Raw genomic sequence first — 7,211 nt, forward strand, 5'->3', positions numbered from 1 at the left:
CAAACACATTTCACAATTTTAAATTGGACAGGAGCCTTCAAAATGATCTGAGGTTCCAGCGATAGATTGCTTTCTGAACGGAAATGTAATCCCTCTTGGTAAATTGATTCACAGCTGTTACCATGTCCACACCTTTGTTTCAGGATGAGTTTTACCATGTAGTCTTCATATTAAAAATGTTAGAAGTGTATTAATAGCACATGACACAGAACCAAAACAAATATTTAGCCCTGTACAAATATGATCTCATATTAATTGATTATTGTATAATCATAATAATCTGATGATCTAAATCTATACCAAATGATATGACACTGTTATGTCCATTTAATGACCTTTGTCACCAGTCTCAATAAATGGAGTGTTTTACTGTACACACACACACACACACACACACACACACACACACACACCAGTATAGAAATGGTGTTTGTGTAGATCAGAAGTCAAGATTATCAACAGTACCTAAAGGCTGCAATGGCATTAAACATCTACATTGGGGTACACATTGTTCGCAATGAGATGGAAACTTTGTTTGACAGATGGAATATTATAAGAAGCATTTGGTGAATTAATGACTTACACGCAACAAGGAGAGAGAGAGAGGGAGAGAGAGAGAGAGAGGTGCATACATACAAACACATACACACAGACACACACACACACACACACACACACACACACACACAGAGACAGACACACACACACACACACACACACACAGAGACATGCACATACTGTGTGGTTAGTGGGGTTGTCCTGTCATTTTTGTTTTGGCAGTTAGTCTAACGTGTTCAGACATTTTGACCATTCCGTCTGTCAGAGCCTCTGGCTCCCCCACTGAAGTACACACATAGATAAATAGCTACCAGAGGAGACGCACGGCTCAGACATAGAAATAAACACAGCACGGAGGAGACGCACAGCACTGCTTAATGTTATCTCAGAAGACCCATAACCCTCTGTTCAATACTATGATACATCACATGGATTACATCTATATCTTTGTTCAGTAGTCTTACTACAAGAGTCCGACTACAACACATAATAATGTTATAATAACAGACATAGATATATAGCTTATAGAGTGAATCCGTATATCTGTTCATTACTTTTACTACAGCAGACATAGATATATAGTTTATAGAGTGAATCCGTATATCTGTTCATCACTTTTACTACAGCAGACATAGATGTATAGTTTATAGAGTGAATCTGTATATCTGTTCATTACTTTTACTACAGCAGACATAGACATATAATCCATAGAGCACATCTGTTTGTCTGTTTAGTCATGTCATGACATAGAGAGACTGAACAGATACAACCAAAAAGTGACAGGTGTCAATCACAGTAAAATATGAATAAAAAAAGGCAGAACAGATTATTACAAAAAAAGAAATAGATGTCAGATGTGGAAACCTCACTTGACCAGTGAAGTTCGCTGAGACTGATGTAGCCTATGTAAGCATGTGCATGCAGTCTGAATGGTGTGGTTTGGTTACCGGGCAACGGGGAATCCTAGGTGGTAGGTATTGAATGGTGAAGTGTGATCGCCTGTCCAGGGGAAATGAGACATGAGGAGAACATGAAGAGATGGAAGGGTACACTCCAGCACTTCTCATGCACGCTGGCTAAACACGCGCGATATGTGTTTCAGTGGTCCAGCCTTTGGCTTTGGAGTGGTAGTGATGTCGTTCTCCATACAGAGACACACTCACTCACACACACACACACACACACACACACACACACACACATACTGACTCACGCACACACATGCACGCTAGCACACACACACACACACACACACACACACACACACACAATGTGTTTCAGTGGTCCAGCCTTTGGCTTTGGAGTGGTAGTGATGTCGTTCTCCATACAGAGACACAATCACTCACACACACACACACACACACACACTGACTCACGCACACACATGCACGCTAGCACACACACACACACACACACACACACTGACTCACGCACGCACACACACATACTGAGTCACACATACACGTGCACGCACGCACACACACACATACACACACACACTACTGTGTGTAAACACACACTGTGTACTTGCAGTCACTCACATAAATTGAGACAAACAAATTTTCCAGCCTCACTGCTAAAGCTCACTTGTGCACGCGTGCTCATGCACATGCACACACACACACATACACACACACACACACACACACACACACACTCGCTATCATATGTAAACACACACTGTGCATACATACTCATAGAAATCCAGACAAACAAATGTTCCTTCACTCCGTCACTGCTAAAATAAACACAGTATGTAGACACCCACTACACAAACATACACAAACATGTATACACACACTTAAACACAAACACACACGCACACACACACAGACACACACACACAAACACGCACACACACAAACACACACACACTCAAGCACACATACATCCACATATGCGCACACTCCTAAAAATAAACACAGACAAGGTTCTGGAGCCCTTAATACACTTGTTGCCGTGGAGACATGGAGAGTTTTAAAAAAAAAAAAAGAAACATTCCTTTCACACACAGATTCCTTTTGCTTTTACCTCCATGATATTTTACCTACATTTAGTTTCCTCTGCATTCTTCAATCTGCTTTGAGATACGCTCACATTAATGAATTATTGATTTAGGGAAAATATTTTTGTTTGCTGAGAGAGCCAAAATCCTGGCATAGTGTATATGCATGAGAAAGAGGAGGAGAAAAGAGAGAGAGAGAGAGAGAGAGAGAGAAAGAGAGAGAGTGAAAGAGACAGGTAGAGAGAGACAAAGGGGGCGAGAGAGAGTGAAAGAGACAGGTAGAGAGAGACAAAGGGGGCGAGAGAGAGAGAGAGAGAGAAAGAGAACGAGAAAGAGACAGGCAGAGAGAGACAAAGAGGGAGAGAGAGAGAGAGAGAGAGAGACAAAGAGGGAGAGGGAGAAAGAGAGAGAGAGAATGAGGGGGAGAGTCCAGATAAAAAACTGAGGGACCAAGGCCAATACAACGTCTCTCTCTAAATCTCCTGGACTGTTAATAGAGGAATTACCCTCAAATAACCAATAAGCCCTTACCATTGTACATGACCTTTGACCTTTGAGCTTTTCCCACTGCTTTACAGTCATTAAACAACCGTAATTATGGCCAGGTTCCCCTTATCGTCCGGCTGACCCCCACGTCAACACGAAACTGTCACGACCTCTCCCAGTGAAGTGACAAAACCACACCAGTCCACCTGACAAAAATATGCCAGCTCTCCCAGCTCACCTCAGGACCCGCGTGATAAAGAGCGAGGTCACATTCGACGAGCCCCTTGGCTAGACTCGCTTTACGCTCGCGCTCATTCATACCCCGACTCTCCGCCGCCGTGTCGCGCCGGCTCTACGTTTACCGAACGCCCGGACCACAAGCGCTGGCCCGTGCCAAGACCGCTTTGTTTCACTCCGCTGACCGATTACGAGAGGCCCGCGGACAACGTCGACGGAGCCTTCGTAACAAGTGAACGCGTAAACACGCACGGTTTGATTATAAACCATATCCAACCGAATTAGTTACGCGTATCGTATTAACGCGACCCAAAAAAGGCATAAAGTCGGTTTTCTTCGTCTGTTATGGTTTTTAGTCGCCGCTCAGTGCGTGTTTACGCGTCAGACAGGACGTGGAAGGTCGCAACAGGTTTTCTCACGGCCAGGGAACTTGACAGAGTGAGTCTGGTTTAAATAAACATACGCTTTATCAGCGTTACATTGCAGGGAGCCAATCTCTCCTTGAATGAACTCCAAGACTGAGGAGAAATAGTTTTCCCTGAAAAAAAAAGAGAAGAAGAAGAAAAAGATTTCTCCATTAAATGCCTCACACTTCTCAAAAGGCTTTGTTCTCTTTAGTGAACCAACTGTACAACTTCTTTCTCTACCACCCCTTCTAACCCCCCCCCCCCCTTTTTTTTTTGGAGTTTTAATGCAGTCTAATTTTGTAAGCTTTAAGCTTTGGAACTTTTTGTTTTTGTACAAATCTTATGATTTTAATATTTTGCCAAATAGTTCAGTCATTGTTCTGTTGGTTTATTGTGTGTGTGTGTGTGTGTGTGTGTGCGTGTAAGAAAGAGAGAGAGAGAGAGAGAGGTAGGGAGAGAGAGAAAGAGATGGATAGAGAGGAAGGGAGGGGGACAGAGACACAGAGAGAGAGAGAGAGAGAGAGAGAGACAGAGAGAGAGACAGAATGATCCAGAAAAGACAATAATGAATTTTTGCACATATTTTATTCCTGCACTGGGCCCGGTGTAATCCATATCCCACAATGCATTTTTATACTCTGTGACGTTAATGGTGTAATTTACCCCCTTTTTCTTTAATGAGTGTGACGTTGGTAGCAGTTTAACACATTTCAGCTCCACAATACTCTGCATAATTTCAGCCAAAACGTTACAGAATCTCCTGCATCATTGCTAAATGAAGTTTTTCATTCACTTAATCCCTGTTTCTTGTGCAAAATTCAAATCTAGCAGGTTCCCATAAATAATCAATCTATTTCACAAACACAGTCATCAAATTATCTCTGTCTCTGTCTCTGTCTCTCTCTGTCTCTGTCTCTGTCTCTGTCTCCATCTCTCTGTCTCTGTCTCTCTCTGTCTCTGTCTCTGTCTCTCTCTCCCTCTCTCTCTCTCTCTGTCTCTGTCTCTGTCTCTCTATGTCTCTGTCTCTCTCTCTCTGTCTCTCTCTCTCTCTGTCTCTCTCTCTGTCTCTGTCTCTCTCTCTCTGTCTCTGTCTCTCTCCCTCTCCCTCTGTCTCTGTCTCTGTCTCTGTCTCTGTCTCTGTCTCTGTCTCTCTGTCTCTCTCTCTCTCTCTCTCTCTCTCTCTCTCTCTCTCTCTCTGTGTGTGTGTGTGTGTGCCTGTCTCTCTCTGATTGTAACATAATATATTTAAATGAACTGAGTAAACACATTGCGTAAGTGCTTTTGCGTCTTGTGGACGAAGCTTTTATAATGCACTGTGGCATGTACAGAAACCATCCATAGTTACTGCATTAACTGTCACACCCAACAACATATTCATTAATCTATTTACTACTTAAACATAAACATAAACATAAACACACAGAGTCGTACACACACAGTGTCCTCGTTGAATGAAGTTAAGGCAACAGAGAATCTGGGATTTGTCAAACTCTAAAGCTAATTGCTTTTGCTATGTGCTGTACTATGTTTAACAATCTTATGCAATAAACATGCTGAATGAGACAAACAGATGTCTGTCTGTCTGCCTGTCTGTCTGCTCCCACACACACAGAAGAATGATCCAGAAGTGACAAAGTTTCTCTGTCTCTCTGTCTCTCTGTCTGTCTCTCTCTGTCTCTCTCTCTCTCTCTCTGTCTCTGTCTCTCTGTCTCTCTCTCTCTCTCTCTCCCTCTCTCTGTCTCTCTTTCCCTTTCTCTGTCTCTCTCTCTCTCACACACACACACACACACACACACACACACAGACACACACGTACACACACCCCAACTCAAAACTGGGAAGGGGAGAAAGGAGTTTTCAATAATTCACGTCTCGATGGAAGAGAGATGGATGCTGAAGAAGACAAGAATGGAAGGATGAACGGGGCAGACAAACAAAAAAAAAAAAAACACAGGAAAAAAAAAAGATAAAAAAAAAATGAAATGTTTTTTGGGACTCTGCTTGCTTGGTACCGCTCTTTAAAAAAAAAAAAAAGTCTGTTTTCTTTGCAAACCGTTACTTTGCTTAGCTGCATTTGCTTGCGAAAGAGGTTATGAAATTTTTATACGACTTCATGGAACATTTGGAGACCCCTGAACCAATTTGCAATGTACTCTTTCCCCCTCCTTTACCTATAACACATCTGCATCAAATAAATCTGGGTTGTTTTTTTTTTACTGCTGTGCTTCTGTATATGGATGCCAGATGATGTCGCAAGTCATACTTGAGAAAAACAGCTATTTTGTTCACCTGTATGTATATACACTCACACACATTCCATAAAGAGCAGTTATATACGCGATCAAAGGTCACCACTGTTCTGTCTGACCCCTTAAATCTAAATCGGCTTGAGTCAAAAACGCCACGAAATCCACTTTGGGCAGGTTTGTCTTATCGGATGAACTTTTGGTAGCTGTTTTTTTTTTTGGCTTTCTTCTTTCAGAGGATCGGGCGGCAGCCTCCACGGTGGGCCTTCAGCGTGTGGTCTCCTGAGGAGCCCGAGACGCGAGAGGAGTCACCGGAAAAGCCAAAGGCTCGAAGGAGAGACGGAGGACGGAAAGCCCTTATCTCCCAAAAGCACCTGCCTGCCTCAGTTAAAGAGAGAAATAAAGCAAGAGAGAGGGAGAGAGAGAGAGAGAGAGAGAGAGAGAGAGAGAGCAGTCAGGTCATACTCAGCACTGACATGAGTTGCTCTCCAGCCAGTTGCTTAGGCCAAGGGAGAGTTGTCTACTTTACTTTATATCCGCAGATAATGGGGCTCTCTTTCATTCTTCTGACAGGAGAGAGAGAGAGAGAGAGAGAGAGAGAGAGAGAGAGAGAGAGAGAGAGAGAGAGAGAGAGAGAGAGTGGAATGGGGGGGCAGGGAGTGAGGCAGAGGGATCGATCGGAGAATAGAGGGAGGAAAGACGATGGAGGGAAAGGAAAAACGTGGGTGATGGGGTAGAATTCTAAAAGAGAGAGAGAGAGAGAGAGAGAGAGAGAGAAAGAGGAAGAGAGGGAGAGAGCGAGAGAGAGAGAGATAGAGAGAGAAAGTGAAAGGGGGAGAGCGAGAGCGAAAGAGAAAGACAGAGAGAGCAGTACAGGAGCAGAAGTATGATATACGTCCCTGTAGATTTCATTACAGGAAAAAACAAACAAACAAACTACATTCAAACGTCTTCATTGTTGTTTACCATGACTGTTGGGGTAAACAGCGGTAGCAGCAGAAGAACAAGACGAACAAGAGGAAGAGAAAAAAAAAAACAAAAAACAAAAACAAAAAAAGAAAACAATAAACCGCATCAACTCTCTACGCATAACAATTTCTGCTTAAACAGTATATGCACGGATTGTTTCTTCGTAAAGGTTCTCTCAACCCAACCTATCGTCAAGTTACACAACACAACACTTCTTCACACCCTGTACCGGGTCCTGTTTTTTTTTTTTTTTTTTTTAAAGCTCAGATCTCTTGCCTATAGCTTTTGATGTGATGTTTTATG

Source organism: Chanos chanos, chromosome 11 (assembly GCF_902362185.1).
Source record: "Chanos chanos chromosome 11, fChaCha1.1, whole genome shotgun sequence".
Lineage (NCBI taxonomy): Eukaryota > Metazoa > Chordata > Actinopteri > Gonorynchiformes > Chanidae > Chanos > Chanos chanos.